Raw genomic sequence first — 14,975 nt, 5'->3', positions numbered from 1 at the left:
TAAGGCAGGCCATTTTATAGAACTTCCGAGAAATCTGGCGGTAAAGAGGAGGAAAGGAAAAACATTGTGATTCTTCCTGTTGAACCAACTGTTGAGAGATATTTATGTACTGACATGTATTAAGATAGCCACAATGGCTTGAATGTTTGAAATTGTTTCTCTTTCTTTATTCAGTCTACCTGACTGATCCCAAATTTGCTTGGTGGATAAAGACAAACATCTCATCAGGTATATGTTTATTTCACAGGTCTTATCCCATTGTCATTCTCAACCATGTGGACTAATTATCTCTGGACCCATTTATTCTGTATCTTGACCCTGGGCCTGCCTCATACAGCTGGCCTAACCAGTTATATTTTCAACATCTGTCTTGGTGTCTGCGAACTGGTTGGGAACTTCCCAATCAACACTACAATCCAATCTTATGCAAAGGCAAAAATCATTTACACATTATTCAAAGCCAGAGCATTGACAAGGCATGCTATACTTCAAGTCTGCCCCAGGCAATCTGGACATATTTGCATAAAACTATACTTGCAGTGTGACTAAGTATTCAACACCTTGAATGCGGAGATTACTAACAGGTAAAAAGATCAAGTTGGAGGCAAAATGAATGTATAGAGCATTGGATATTATAAAGTTAATGGGTTAAGCAGTTTCTCAAAGAGTAAAACATAAATTTACATAAGACTAAAACATTCCATACATGTTAAAACAGCTTATTCCCCTTCCCACGTTGGCAAGGGTTTGGGGAACCCAGTAGGTACTCTCTGAACAATAATGATGGGGGTGTAAGTGCCTGCAACCTCTCTAGGGCCAATGACCATACACTTCACCACCCTCTATGACAGCAGCAAGTTTTGTGACTTTCTCCTACAAATATATGCCCACCATTATCTCAGAGACTGTTTAAAAATACTCATTGCAGTATTGAAATAACGAAGAGCTGTGAAGAGTTTAAATATCAAGAATAAGTGACCCGTTTCATTAATTAAGCTACATCAATGGGATAACATGCAGCTGTTGAAAAGAATAAAGCAGCAGGGCTTTGTGTTCAGCGTTCAGACAAAACAAAAATAAATTTAAAAAGTTCTTCCTCTGGTTGTATATTATAGAAAAACTTGGAGACAAATTTCTAAGAAGCTATTAGTGCCTAGGGACAAGATTAGAGTGGGGCAAAGACATTTAAAGTTAAAAAACTATTCATTTTAACCTTATTCTATTGTTTGATTTTTTAAAAAAACCATGCACATGTATCCATATGTATCTAAATCAATAGACAAAAAGATGCTGCAAAAGTTCTTTGAAGATAAAATAGATTAATTTGTAAACATAAAAAAGATTCAGCAATTCCATTCCTAAGCATGATACAGGGTGCAGCCAAGGGGGGGCCCAGAAAAGATTTGGAATGGTGTCCAGAACTCAAAATGTACAGGAATATTGGAGGAAATATTAAGATGTCCTCACCGCCCCCCCCTCCAGGTGTCAGTTGGGGGAAGGGACGAATGGAGCAGGGCCATTGAGAGCTGTTTTGCATAGCAACAGTTTTGCAGCTAACCTCTGGAATGGTCATTTAACATATCTATAACCTTTAACTGGTTTCATAGATATGTTAAATAGCCGTGGCCAAGTTTTGGGCCAGGGAGAAGTGAGTGGCTGCTACCCAGGCTGGAATTGGGGTGGCTTCTCTGAGAGAGGGCCTGCGAGAGAGGCATGTGGCTTTAGCAGAGTGAGGACCCCCTCTTGGCCAGGTGAGGGGGAGAGCCACGCTGTTTTGGAAAGATGTAGACCCCTGTAGCCATTAGGAGGGAGAGCCATGCGGTTTCAGCAGAGTGCAGACCCCATCTTGGCCAGGTGAAAGGGAAGACCACTCAGCTTTGCCAGAATGAAGATCCCTGGGGCTAGATGAAGAAGAAAGATGCGCTTTTGGTGGAGTGCGGCTTTGGTAGAAGAGGCCCACTCGGCTTTGGGGCGCTCCCTTTGGCTGAGTGGCCTGGAAAGCAGGAGAGACTTCGACTAGAACTCGGTACAAAGAACTCTTGCCAGTGGAAGGTGCCTCATGACTTTGGATTAGTTGGAGATCCTGCCTAGACAGACGACACAGCCCACAGTGCCAGCGACCTGAAAAACGGACGTGTGCTCTTTTCCTGATTTACGGTACCCGGAGTTGGGGCAGTGGGAGAAGGGAGCGCTGTGTGTGTGTGTGTGTGTGTGTGTGTGTAGGTGTATACCCTTAAAGACTTTAATATTTTAAGGAAGGCATTAGGCCTGAATAGCATTAAATAAACATTTTGTTTCCTTTTCACAAATCTCTGGCATTGAGAGATGTCTTTCCAATTGGCGGCGGACAGAAGAGCCTAACAGATATTAGTATACTGTCCTTGGGAGGGGCCCCTGTTCTCTGAAGCAGTTTTTGGCATCCTTCGGTGGGCTAAGTATTGCCCGCCCTCGGACCCTTGTTCGGTAACAAGTATATTTAAGCAAAATGAAAATGTATCTTCATACAAAACTGTGTAAATGAATGTTTAGGCAGCATTATTCATAACAGCACAAAAGCACAAACAGCCAAATATATATCAAATGATGAATAGATAAATAAAATGTGGTATATCCACAGAATGGATTATTATGCAGATGTAAAAGGAAATGGAGTACTCATAGTTGCTACAACATGGATGAATCTCAAAATAACCATTCTAAGTGAAAGAAGCCAGATACAAAATTGTGTATTGTATAATTCCAGGTACATGAAATGTCCAGAATAGGCAAATCCACAGAAACAGAAAGTAGATTAGTGGTTGGCTGGGGCTGATGGGATTGGGGTAGAGAAGGATAGGGTATGCTTACTAATGCATTTTCTTGTATGGTGATTAAAAATACTTGAAATTTAGATTGTAGTAATGATTGCCCAAGTCTGGGAATACAGTAAAGCCACCAAATTGTTCTCTGTGAACAGGAACAAAAAAGAAAGTTAATGGGACAGGGACTAGCACAGGGGGGAGGGAAAACAAAGCAGTTAGGTGGGGATTACAGGGAAATGAAATACACGATGAGGCAGGCGTTTGCCTCAGACGTCTCAGGGCCTTTCACCGGCTTCTGTTGTTCTGGGAGCTGCAAGGGAAAGGGAAGGAACAGCGAATGTGTCACAGAGTCACCCAAGTCAGTCACTACCTCCTTGTCTTTGCCTTATGTTCTCTATGCACGGTACCTCTGTAGAGAAAAGTGGTCTGGTACACCTGTCTAAGAGGTAGTATTTTAAAAGTTTTATCTCAGAAAGCTTTTTTTAGTTTTGCATATTGACTTGTAGTTCATTTTTTAAGGAATCAGATGATATGGTGACTACATATGTTACTTTATTCCTAATCCCTTTTATTAAATATATTGACTGGGCTATATTAATGCATTATAATGTATTAAAATTGATTGGAAATAATTTAAATTGAAATTTTTGTCAATTGGAAAATTTATATATGTAGTATGCATCCATATATAATAAATAGGGTCAACATAGATCAAGATTTTATAATATATAAGAAAACAGAGAGCTCCAATATTTTTTAAAAAATTCTTAAGGCATAATTGATACATATTGCTACCCAAATATATTTTATTCTACTTAAGTCAAATTAGATTCATATTAAACAGTTTAATGGAATATTAAATTTTGCATTAAAAAATACTTAAGAATAATGCATCCATCTTCAATTGGTCAATCAAGCTTTAATATTACTGTTCTCCCAGGAAAAGTTGTCTTATCTCGGCTCATAATTTGATCAAGCTTTCAATATTAGTAATATATTGGTCCAAATGTTTCATGTTGAGCTATTATTACATCTGTGCTGCCTTTTGCCCACTAAGCCTTTCAAAATGCAAATTCCCTTCTCTGACCAAAAAGTACAGCAGGAGCACAGCCTGGCTCCCTCTCACAAAAACCACCGACAGATTTGTTAACAGCTGCTGTTGGGGTCTGGACACATAATGGAAACTTCAAACCTTGCAGGGCCCACAGATTCTCTGTTTGGAGCACAGGAGTCATTTAACAGTAGGTGACACTTTTGGCAATGTGTAATTAAAGGGCTTGTTTTAGAAAAATTACACACTGTGAAACGCATAATAGAAGAGGGGGAAAGGTACCATGCATGAATGTGCAATTTAGATGGTAGCAGAAAAGGAGTGCAGCTGGGAGCTTGACAACTTTGGCTGCGGTTCCTGAGGTCAGATTTAGAAAAACAAATCGCTATATGTTGCAACATTATTCAGGTGATGGATAAATCAATTACCTGATTAAAAACACCTTCCCTTTTTTGTTTTGCTGCTTGAGACTGAGGAAAATTATAAAATTCACAACATGAAAGGAGATTGTCATTTAATTTGGGTGCTTTCATCACCTTTTTAAAGGTGCTGATATTTGGTTTATCGGAAAAATAAGGAGAATTTAAGTGACTCTAACTTACATTATTCTGAACACAAATGTTGTGATTCAGAGTGATGAGATGTAGTAGATCTTTAAAACGGGACAGTTTGGGGTCAATGGACCAATGTAATGGGTCATATTTCACTTGTTTTTAAAAATGTTTTTGTAGTTTCATTTCTCCTTTATTCTAGTACTCAAGAATAATTTTAGGGACTGGGGCATCTAGGGAGGCTGTAGTTATCAGCTCCCCATTTGTTCAGAGTAACTAGACTAGGGTTTGGCTCTGCTATGTAAAAGCTGACCACATTGAGATCTCTAAGAACTTTTGAAATATATGGTTTGTATTACACGGAACAGGTTCAGGGATCTTAAATAGAATGAGAAGTTGTAAAACTCAGTTTGATATCTATTCTTCATGCCTCCACATTGGGTATTTTTTGTGAAACTCCCTTCTCTGATCCAAATCTGTTACTCTATATTCTTGATTCACGTGTCTTTGTTTTTTTGTTTTTTTTTAAAGATGGCTTATTCCCTTTTTGAGGATCCCGTCAGAGATGCAGTCTCTCAATCTGATGGCTTTGCAAACTGGGGCTATCTCAATAAATTCCCTACATGCTAGAAATATTTTTCTGTGCTAGAATCACATTCAGTCTTTATTGAAAAAAATGAAAAAAAAATCCCATCTTGATGAGGCTGTAAATGTTTTATAGTTTGCAGGTAGGTACTCAGTTTCTGCTGATCTTGTCATTCTCTCTTTTTTTGCTGATGCTGGCAGATGTCTTGTTTTTGCTCTTAGTACCATGCTTTTCTTTCAAGGTGTTTTAGATCTCACATTCATTTATCAGAAGATACTTCTTAAAAATGGTATGCTTATCAAAAATGTATTTTGTCCCTTTCAGCTCATGTTATTTAATATTCTCTGCAGTAAATTACCCAAGTAAGGGAAAGTTTTGAACAATAAATTCCCAATTCACATTCTGAAAGTCAGGCTTTTCTCTAAAATCTACTTCAGTGTTCATCTCTATTTGTTACTAAGGCAAAAGCAACTCAATAGTTTAGGAACTTGATTTTAAAAATAAATTAGAAACAGAAGAGAGGAAATGTAATACATTCCATTCTTAAGAACTGTGCATCTCATTTCTCATTAATAGCTTATATGATTAAGTGTGTTCCACAGGCGTCGTTTTCACCATGGAAGATGACTTTGCCCACGTGTGAAATGTACATAAATGATTTCATGCTGTATGTACACATTTTGGTCTAATATTTTTGCTTTTAACATGATATTAGTGAGATTTATCAATATTGATACACATAATTAGCTCATGCACTTTCACTTACGTAATGAACATTATGCATATAATATTCATTATGTGAATATGCCATTCTATATCAAATACTGATGAACATTTTAGATATTATAAATAATACTAATACAAAGATTGCTTTATATGTATTTTGATGAACTCTGTATGCATTTTGTTAGGCATATAAATAGGCATTGAATTGTTGCTTTACAAAATTTATGTATGTCTACCTTCAGTAAACACTGGCAAGCAATTTTCTAATGAATATGCCAGGTTACACTCCCACATTAGCATGAGAGTTCATTTCCCCATCAATGCTTGGAAATGCCTGGACTTTGCTATATATTTAGTCATACTGGTAAGGATAGTCTGGTATTTTATTGTTTTATCTTTTACTTTCCTGATGATGAATGAGATTTTTTAATTATGATCATTTGAATAGCCTTTATTTGAAGTACCTGCTTATGTCTTTAGTGGATTTTCTTTGGGTTTTTATTTTATTTTTTTTAAGGATTTCATTTATTTATGTATCTTTAGAGGGGAAGGAGAGAGGGAGAGAAACATCAATGTATGGTTGCCTTTCGTGCGTCCCCTGCTGGGAGTTGGCCTGCAGGGAACTGGCCTGCAACCCAGGCATGTGCCCTGACTGGGAATCAAACCGCGATCCTCTGGTTCGCAGGCCCATGCTCAATCCACTGAGCTACACCAGCCAGGGCCGGGTTTTTATTTTTTATCTGAAATAATTGTATTTGTAGTCTTGATTTGTTATTATGCATATGTGTGTATACAGACACATTCATATTTACAGGTAATGTTTCCCCATGGTTTGCCTTTTCAAAGTTTTATTAGTGCATTTAAGAAATAAAATTTCTGAGGGACTTCCACCAAGATGGAGGCGTAGGTGGAAACACTGTGCCTTCTCCCACAACCAAGTTTGAATACAAGAAAGGTTTGGAGAACAAAGACACAGCCAAAGAACAGAAAATTGAATCATATGGAAGTTTGACAACAAAGAACCGTTCTACCAGGACGGTAAGAGGGGCGGGGCCAGCAGTGGAGCAGGGTTGGGCAGGAAACATCCCCGACCCAGGCATGCAGGCAATCCAGAACCAGTTGGGGTGTGGGGCAGACTGACCGCGGTTGCACATTTGCGAATAGTGAGATGGACCACACAGGCCCCAGCAAGCGAACCCAGTGGTGGAGGGCTGACAGCAGTGGCACATTCTTGTGCAGTGGGACGAAACACGAGGGCCCCAGTGACAGTGGCAGCTGTGGCGGCAGCAGCGGGAGGCGGCAAAAGGACCGATATTGCTCCTCTTTGACCCCACCCTTATGTACAGCATCACAACCCAGCGACTTAGTTACCCTGCTCTGGTGAACACCTAGGGCTCTGATCCTGCTACATAACAGGCATGAACAGTCCAAAAGATGGCTCAAGAAGAACTCAAAGCCCCAGAGCCGATAACTCTAAGCAACCAGGAAATAGCCAGCCTCTCGGATGCACAGTTCAAAACACTGGTCATCAGGATGCTCACAGAACTGGTTGATTATAGTCACAAATTAGAGGAACATATGAAGGCTAAACTAATTGAAATGAAGGGAGATGCACAGGAAACCAATAGTGATGGAAAGGAAACTGGGACTCAAATCAATGGAATGGACCAGAAGGAAGAACAAAACATCCCACCAGAAAGGAATGAAGAAATGAGAATTCAAAAAAATGAGGAGAGGCTTAGGAACCTCCAGGACATCTTTAAACGTTCCAACATCCGGATTATAGGGGTACCAGAAGGGGGAAAGAAACAGCCACGAGTGGAAAACTTATTTGAACAAATAATAAAGGAGAACTTCCCCAGTCTGGCAAAGGAAATAGACTTCCAGGAAATCCAGGAAGCTCAGAGAGTCCCAAAGAAGTTGGACCCAAGAAGGAACACACCAAGGCACATCATAATTACATTAGCCAAGACTAAAATGAAGGAGAGAATCCTAGAAGCAGCAAGGGATAAGGGGACAGTCACCTACAAAGGAGTACCCATCAGACTGTCAGCGGATTTCTCAAAAGAGACCTTACAGGCAAGAAGGGGCTGGAAAGAAGTATTCCAAGTCATGAAATCCAAAGACCTACAGCCAAGATTGCTTTATCCAGCAAAACTTTCATTTAGAATGGAAGGACAGATAAAGTGCTTCTCAGATAAGGTCAAGTTCAAGGAGTTCATCATCACCAAGCCCTTATTATATGAAATGCTAAAGGGACTTATATAAGAAAAAGAAGATGAAAAATATGAACAGTGAAAGGACAGCAAACTCACAGTTATTAACAACCACACCTAAAACAAAAGCAAACCAAGAGGACAGCTAGATCAGGAGTGGAACCATAGAAATGAAGAACACATGGAGGGTTAGCAACAGGGGAGTGGGAGGAGGAGAAGGGGGGAGAATGTACAGAAAATAGCATAGACACTAGGTAGAAAATAGATAGGGGGGAGGGCAAGAATAGTAGGGGAAATATAGAATCTAAAGAATTTGAGACACGTGGCTATAAACTAAGGGGGGGTGAATGGTAGGGGAGGGAGGGTGCGTGTGGAGGGGAATGAAGGGGGGAATAGAACAATTGTAATGGTATAATCAATAAAATATATGTTTTTTAAAAAAAGAAATAAAATTTCTTACCCTGGCTGGTGTAGCTCAGTGGATTGAGTGCGGACCTGCGAACCAGAATATCACAGTTTGATTCCCAGTCAGGGCACATGCCTGGGTTGCAGGCCAGTTCCCAGCAGGGGACGCACTAGAGGCAACCATACATTGATATTTCTTTCCCTCTCTCCTCCCCTTCCACTCTAAAAATAAATAAATAAAACATTTAAATAACATTCACCAAAAAAAGAAAACTTCTTAATTTTAATAAAATCCAATTTGTTAGTTTTCCCCTTTTTTTGTCATGTCACAATCAGCGGGCTGTTTATGTGCGGGTGTTCCTCTATTCTACATTTTTCTTCATTGATCGATCTCTACAAAGGCTAGTTGTTACTGTTTACTCACACAGAAATTTAATAAAAGTTGAATATCTGGTGTTATGTCCTCCTGTACCATAATTGTTTTGATCACCACTGGTGGTTTACATTTCATGTATATTATAGAATCAGTTGTCAATTTTCATAAAACAATCTACTGGGAATTTGCTTTGAATAACATTAAATTTGTAGATCAATTTGACAAAAGTTAACATCATTACAATGTTGTCTTCAAATCCATGAATATATTGTAATACTAATTAGACTTTAATTTCTCCCGAACATGTTTTGTAGGGTTTTTTTATTTGTTTGCTTACTTGTTTTGGGTTGTTTTTAGAGAGCTAACAACTTTAAGTAGTTTTTATTTTCAGGTATTTGATGTCTTTATATTTTTGGAATTAGTATCATTTTCAAATTTTTATTTTTATTTATTTTCAAAGCCTTAAGGATTATTTAAATAAACCCCAATTAGAACAAAGTGAGTCATTCACTACACCTTCCTTGTAATACCAGTCAACCAAGACAAGACATGGAGAGTTAAGGGCATGCTGCAGCCAGACTGCCAGCCAGTTGTGGGAAGCTGGGGGTGCCTCTCAGTGGAAGCAGCCATGACCTTGGCCCTCGCCAGCAGCTGTGGGAGTGTCCACTGTTGAGCAAGTGTTCTTGATGGTTTTACCTACGGACATGATACGACATGCAGCTTCAGAGGCTGCAGTCAGGGCATTGATCCAAACCATAGCTGACTCCCACACGGAGGCCTCAAAGTTGCCAGCAGTGTCCTTGTTGTTGATGTCTACTCCAAACCACATGCCCCCTGGGCATGCTGAGCACAGATTAGCATGTTGGGGATGTTTGTGGCATCAAGGCCAGCATTGTGGTACTGGCCCATACAGCGGGCATGGGATCATTTCCAAGGCCTTGGTGTCTGCTCCAATCAACAGCTGCTGTTTTCCAGGAATGGTCCTGGCGTAATCCTGCAGGTACTTGGAAAGCTCCATCTCCATGGCCCCACCACCAGCCACCACTGAATGGTTCTCCATGGTCCTCCTGACCAACGTGATGGCATCAGGCAGGGACCGCACACACTGTCTGCTCCACAGATGGCTCATGGAGGGTGATGGTGCTAGTCTTAGTCTTGGGGTAGCCTGTGAAGAATTGTACCGGTCACCCCCAAACCGGGCTTCTTTGAAGACCTGGAAGTGGCCCAGCACATCTTCTGACAGAGCTTTTATATTGGTCTGGGTGGAGCCTGCACAGGCCATCCAGACCATCCTCCTCCTCTTCAGATCCTCCTATGGCACTCAGCCAGCACAGAACATGTTCCTGTCAGCAAAGTACTGGGTGGCCACATCCCCAGTGAGGAGTTTGGATAAGAAGACTTTGGCTCCAGAATTATGGATTTTCTCTAACTGGTCATACAAAATGTTCTACTTAGCATCAACAATTGCTTGATAATCCTCAACTGCGTGGACTCTCATTTCAGCATTATCTTTCTCAGCTTTCGTTCGAGCTCATCATTTAAAAGAGCAATCTTTGGATTATGGAACTTTTGGGGTTGCATTTCAAACCCTGCATGAGAGAAAGTCTCCTTGAATGCAACACCACCTACCAGCTGGTAGTCCTTTAGGGCTCCACCTTGAACCTTCTCCATCCCAGTCATTTTAAGCTGCTACAAAATCATCGAGCATCATTACCAAATTCACCACCATCTTGTGAAGAAGGCTTTCTGCTGGGGAATCAGCTTGGAACTCAGAGAGGTCACAGCACAGTTTTCCAGCAGCTTCCTCTGCTCCACTTATCTTCCCTCTTCACAGCCACAGCGATCTCTTTGATCTTGTTAACTGCCAACTGGGTGGCAGTGCGGAAAGCTCAGATGGTGATTTGTGGATGCAAACCTTTCTCCACCTAGGGTTTCGCATGCTTCAGAAATTCTGCGTCCAGCTGAGTCACTGAGGTGGTGCCATCCCTGACAGCCACATCTCGGGATTTGGCAATGTCCATTGATGTCTTTGTGTCAGGGTGGACAACATCAAGGAGTTTCAGAACTGTGGCTCCATCATTAGAAGTTGTGGCTTTTCCTCTGCCATCCACAATGAGCTTGTCCATGCCACGGGGGCCCAGGGTGGTTCTCACAGCCCCAGCAGTCACCTGGCAGGCACTGATATTGCGAGCTGGGAGATAACTTAGGAACTATCAGTCCCTTCTTTCAACTGGGAAACTGGTGTGGGCATCACCTTCGAAGCTTATTCTGTGGTCCGCTACTCCTCTTCTTAGCTCCACATCGGGGCTTCTCAGCAACCCCACAAACCCCTAAATTTTTATTTTAATGTGTTCCTGGTATTTCTGGTGTCTTAAATGCATGTTTTTTCTTTGATCATTCATGCAACGTATTGACTTTATTCAATTTTACAAAGAATCAACTTTGTAATCTGTGGATCTCTCCATTTTGTGTTTGTTTTCTACTTGATTTTATAGATCTCTATAGTCGCTAACTTCTACGTTTATTGTGTTTGATTTTTTGGAATTCTTAAAATAATTCCTTCAATAGTATCATCAGCTTTCTTTCTTTTACATTCATTTAACTGTATAATTCCATGTTTTTTTTTTTCTCTCCCAAATTGAGACACTGATCTGTATTTCTTATGCTTTGGGATACAGAAGAAGAACATATTTTTGTTTTGTAAATGAGGCTTTGTACACCTGCCACTCAATCATAATACATTTGTATTTTATATATGAACCTCCCTCTTAAAATGTCTTGAGAGATCAAAATGATAATATGGCATTTGAAAATCAGTTCTAAAGAATATCACAGTACTTAAATTCTATCTACTGCCACACAATACTTAGAGAGAAGCACGAAGTTATATATTTTATCATAATAATAAGCTTTACACGAGTCTGTGGAGAAAAAAAGGGGTTTAAAAGCACTACTTATCCCTGGCTGGTGTGACTCAGTGGATTGAGTGCCAGCCTGTGAACCAAAGGGTCACTGGTTTGATTCCTTGTCTAGGGCACGTGCCTGGGTTGCTGGCCAGGTTCTCAGTAGAGGGCATCTGAGAGGCAACCACTCATTGATGTCTCTCTCCCTCTTTCTCTTCCTCTCTGTAAAAATAAATAAATAAATAAATAAATAAAATAAAAATACTATTTATAATACTTATATATGTAAAGTTGGTTATTAAAACATAACATATGCATTATATGGATATATTTAAATATCCTAATTTTCCAATGATTAAAATAAACTAGGTTTTTTGAAAAAATATTAGATTTCAGTGTTAAGATAGATTTCAATTATTGGAAGTGGCTCAAAAATAAGTATCAGGTGGTGAACTGCTAATTTACTACACAAACTCTGTATTAAACATTTTGCACACAAAATCATATTTAATTCTAAGTATCCTCTGATATGAGTATTTTATTATTCTCATTGGAGAAAGGTGAATTTCTGACTTTCCCAAAAACACAGAGCAAAGAAATGGGGCAGTTGAAACTTAATATAGTTCTATCTGTCCTGGGAACACAGCGTCTACCAACTCAGCTAAAATTTTCTAAAGATCAAGGACACTGTTTATCCTTCTTAAAGTATAAATAAGCATTTACTTTACTATCTTCATCATGCCATTTTAGAATTCTTATTAGCTTACAGACAATAGCGATATCGGTTTCCCAATATAGAAACTGAATTTGTTTTTAAATCATAGAGAACTCTGAAAGTAAGAAGCTGCAAATTAGTAGACCAAACCACCAGAAAAAAATACATTAGGTTTTATCAGGTTACTCTTGTGGTGAGATGAATCTAAATCTTTTTTAATATTTCAGAGAGAGAAAGGGAGGCAGAAAAAAATACTGATGTAGAGCTTGGGATATATTTTTCCCATAAAAATTAACTACTTTACATGATTATTCTCAATTATTTCCATTTTCCTCCATTTTCCACTGGTGTAAATTTTTTCATCCTCTTAATTCACTTTTTCTTTAAACAGAAGTTTGGGGATACAATGGGATTGAAGGAAGATATAAGTGCTTTGAGTTGTGCCTGAATTATTTGTCACAGCTTCTCTCAAAATTGGTGTTGGATGTATACCGAATGCTGAATTTGCAGCCAGGAGGTATAATAAATGTGTTCTGAGGAAAAACACCCCTGTGAGGAAAGGGGAGCAGGACTGGGCAGTAACAGCAGAGGCCACAGTCTCTCATTCAGGGAGCTCTGGAGCTGCAGCACCTCTCAGATCTGTCGTTTCTGACACCGGAGGCCTGGGCCCTGCGAACAGCAGCGTTAGCATGCGGGCTGCCCCCGAGAGAGCGAGAGAGCGTGCACGCCAGCGTGGCTGAGGCAGCTTCCCTTCGTGGAGGAACAGTCACGGGGAGGGGCTGCGTGTGAGCTGTCAGCGCCTCAGATCAGGAGGACTCTGAACAGCACACCTCAGTATCTACCAGCCTCCAAAGGGCACGTGTGCCATCAGTATTCCTCCATATATCTAATTGTACATCTGATGGTCCGAATGGGTTTTCCAATTTATAAATCTCAAATTCTTCCCACAGCTTTTTCTAACTTTCAGAACTTAATATTTATTCTCATAACACGTGAAAAAGATCCTCTTAGTTCAAAAGGTTTATACATTTCTAACTAAATGGGAGTCTATACAATGTGAAGAAAAAGCACTGTAAAGTGCACTAAACCAATTGTATTTGAAATTAATATGAGAAGAGTTCCAACTTTAATATCAAAAGTTCTTCAAATATAACCTGAAGTAACAAAATTGTGGAATAAATATCCTGAGAGGTTAAGTGAGATTTCTCTCCTGTATTTCTTGATCTTTGGACTTATATTTAGATAGAAAAGGATGTTGACTCATCTTTTTTCCACAAGAATTATATGTATTAAATAGCATTGGCTAAAATAGGCACTCTGTTTACTTTAACTTAAAATTTGATGAATACTTCAGGCAAATCTATTGTCATACCACAAAATAACATTTAAAAAGGTTGTGTTGATTTACTCATATATACAACAGGTCTGGATCTTTGATTTTGAATTTTTGATGTGCTCAGAAAGAATTTTAAATAAATACTACACATAGCAACGGCTTTCAGAAAGTACTCCAACAGCCCTCAGCAACTGCTAAGATTTACTGAATGCTATAATCTGGAAGTGTGTTGTATACTTAATACACCTTATTTCATTTAATCCTCTGCTGGGCAAGAAGGTAACTCTATTAAGGTTGCTTTCCAGATGAGAAAGCTACAACTCAAAGTTAAATGAAGTTGCCCAAGACTGAAAAGCTGGTAAGCAGAAAAATCAAGAAATAGATATATCTTTATTTGGACCCAGCACACAGGCTCTTACTGTTACCAAGTTATGGAATTCAATAAAATTGGTCATCATTCAATTGTAAACAAACAATGTAAATAAGATAAGCAGTCAAAGTTCTTGAAGTATATTACCAGGAGGCTATTTCTATCCATTTTTACAATGAGTGATTGAAAAAACATAACTGTTGTAATGTGTATTATGTAATAACTTCCAAACAAAGAGAATGGTGTGGTTTCTTTCTGAAATTTCTCAGATAAGTTTGGGAGATAATAGTTAGAATAAATATCTGCAGCATGGACAAAAGGAGATTTATAGTTGTGGGTAAGGGAAAGTTATTTGTTAATTGTCTTATGTTCCATATGAACAACTGTAAACCTACTTTTGCCCAACCCTGTATATATTTAAACTGCATAATCTTAATATAATAATATATATGTAAAAACCCCAGGAGAATCAATTATGAATCATAACACCATATGTTTTTGACCAAATAATCTTTGCTATTCGTTTTAACTGATCATCGCTAAGGACCAATTTCTTTATGATGCATTTCAGATAGTTCTGTGGTATTATCTTAAATATAAATATAAATATCTGGAAATACGAAAACACTAAAACTATAGCTACAAGATGACTATATCATTATGATTTTGCACTGCTTACCTTAAAACCCAACAAAAATATACAGTGCAATTAGGAAGTTTGCTGAATTCATTTCTGCAAACCCATTTAATACATAGTCAATTTAATCTTAACTGGATTACTCTTCTTGAGCAGACCTAAACATCCTCAATTCTTTTTTATCTCAGTTCCCCCAACAACTTAAATACTCTTCAGTGAAATAATCTCAGTTTTGTCACGATGGGACTTGAGAGGCATCAGGACAGGGCTGATGGGAATTTGAGAGACAGAAGGGACCAAAG

General features: G+C 39.0%; 1 pseudogene; it reads right to left on the bottom strand.

Moving 5' to 3' along the window:
- Positions 1–9,325: 9,325 nt before the first annotated feature.
- Positions 9,326–11,003, bottom strand: LOC118974396 (T-complex protein 1 subunit eta-like; annotated as a pseudogene).
- Positions 11,004–14,975: the final 3,972 nt, after the last annotated feature.

The sequence above is a fragment of the Sturnira hondurensis genome, unplaced genomic scaffold (genome assembly GCF_014824575.4).
Source record: "Sturnira hondurensis isolate 20B ecotype Veracruz unplaced genomic scaffold, ASM1482457v3 Scaffold0019428, whole genome shotgun sequence".
In the NCBI taxonomy this organism is placed as follows: Eukaryota; Metazoa; Chordata; class Mammalia; order Chiroptera; family Phyllostomidae; genus Sturnira; species Sturnira hondurensis.
Note: the sequence above shows the minus strand (reverse complement) of the source record. Positions and strands in the feature narration are given on the sequence as shown.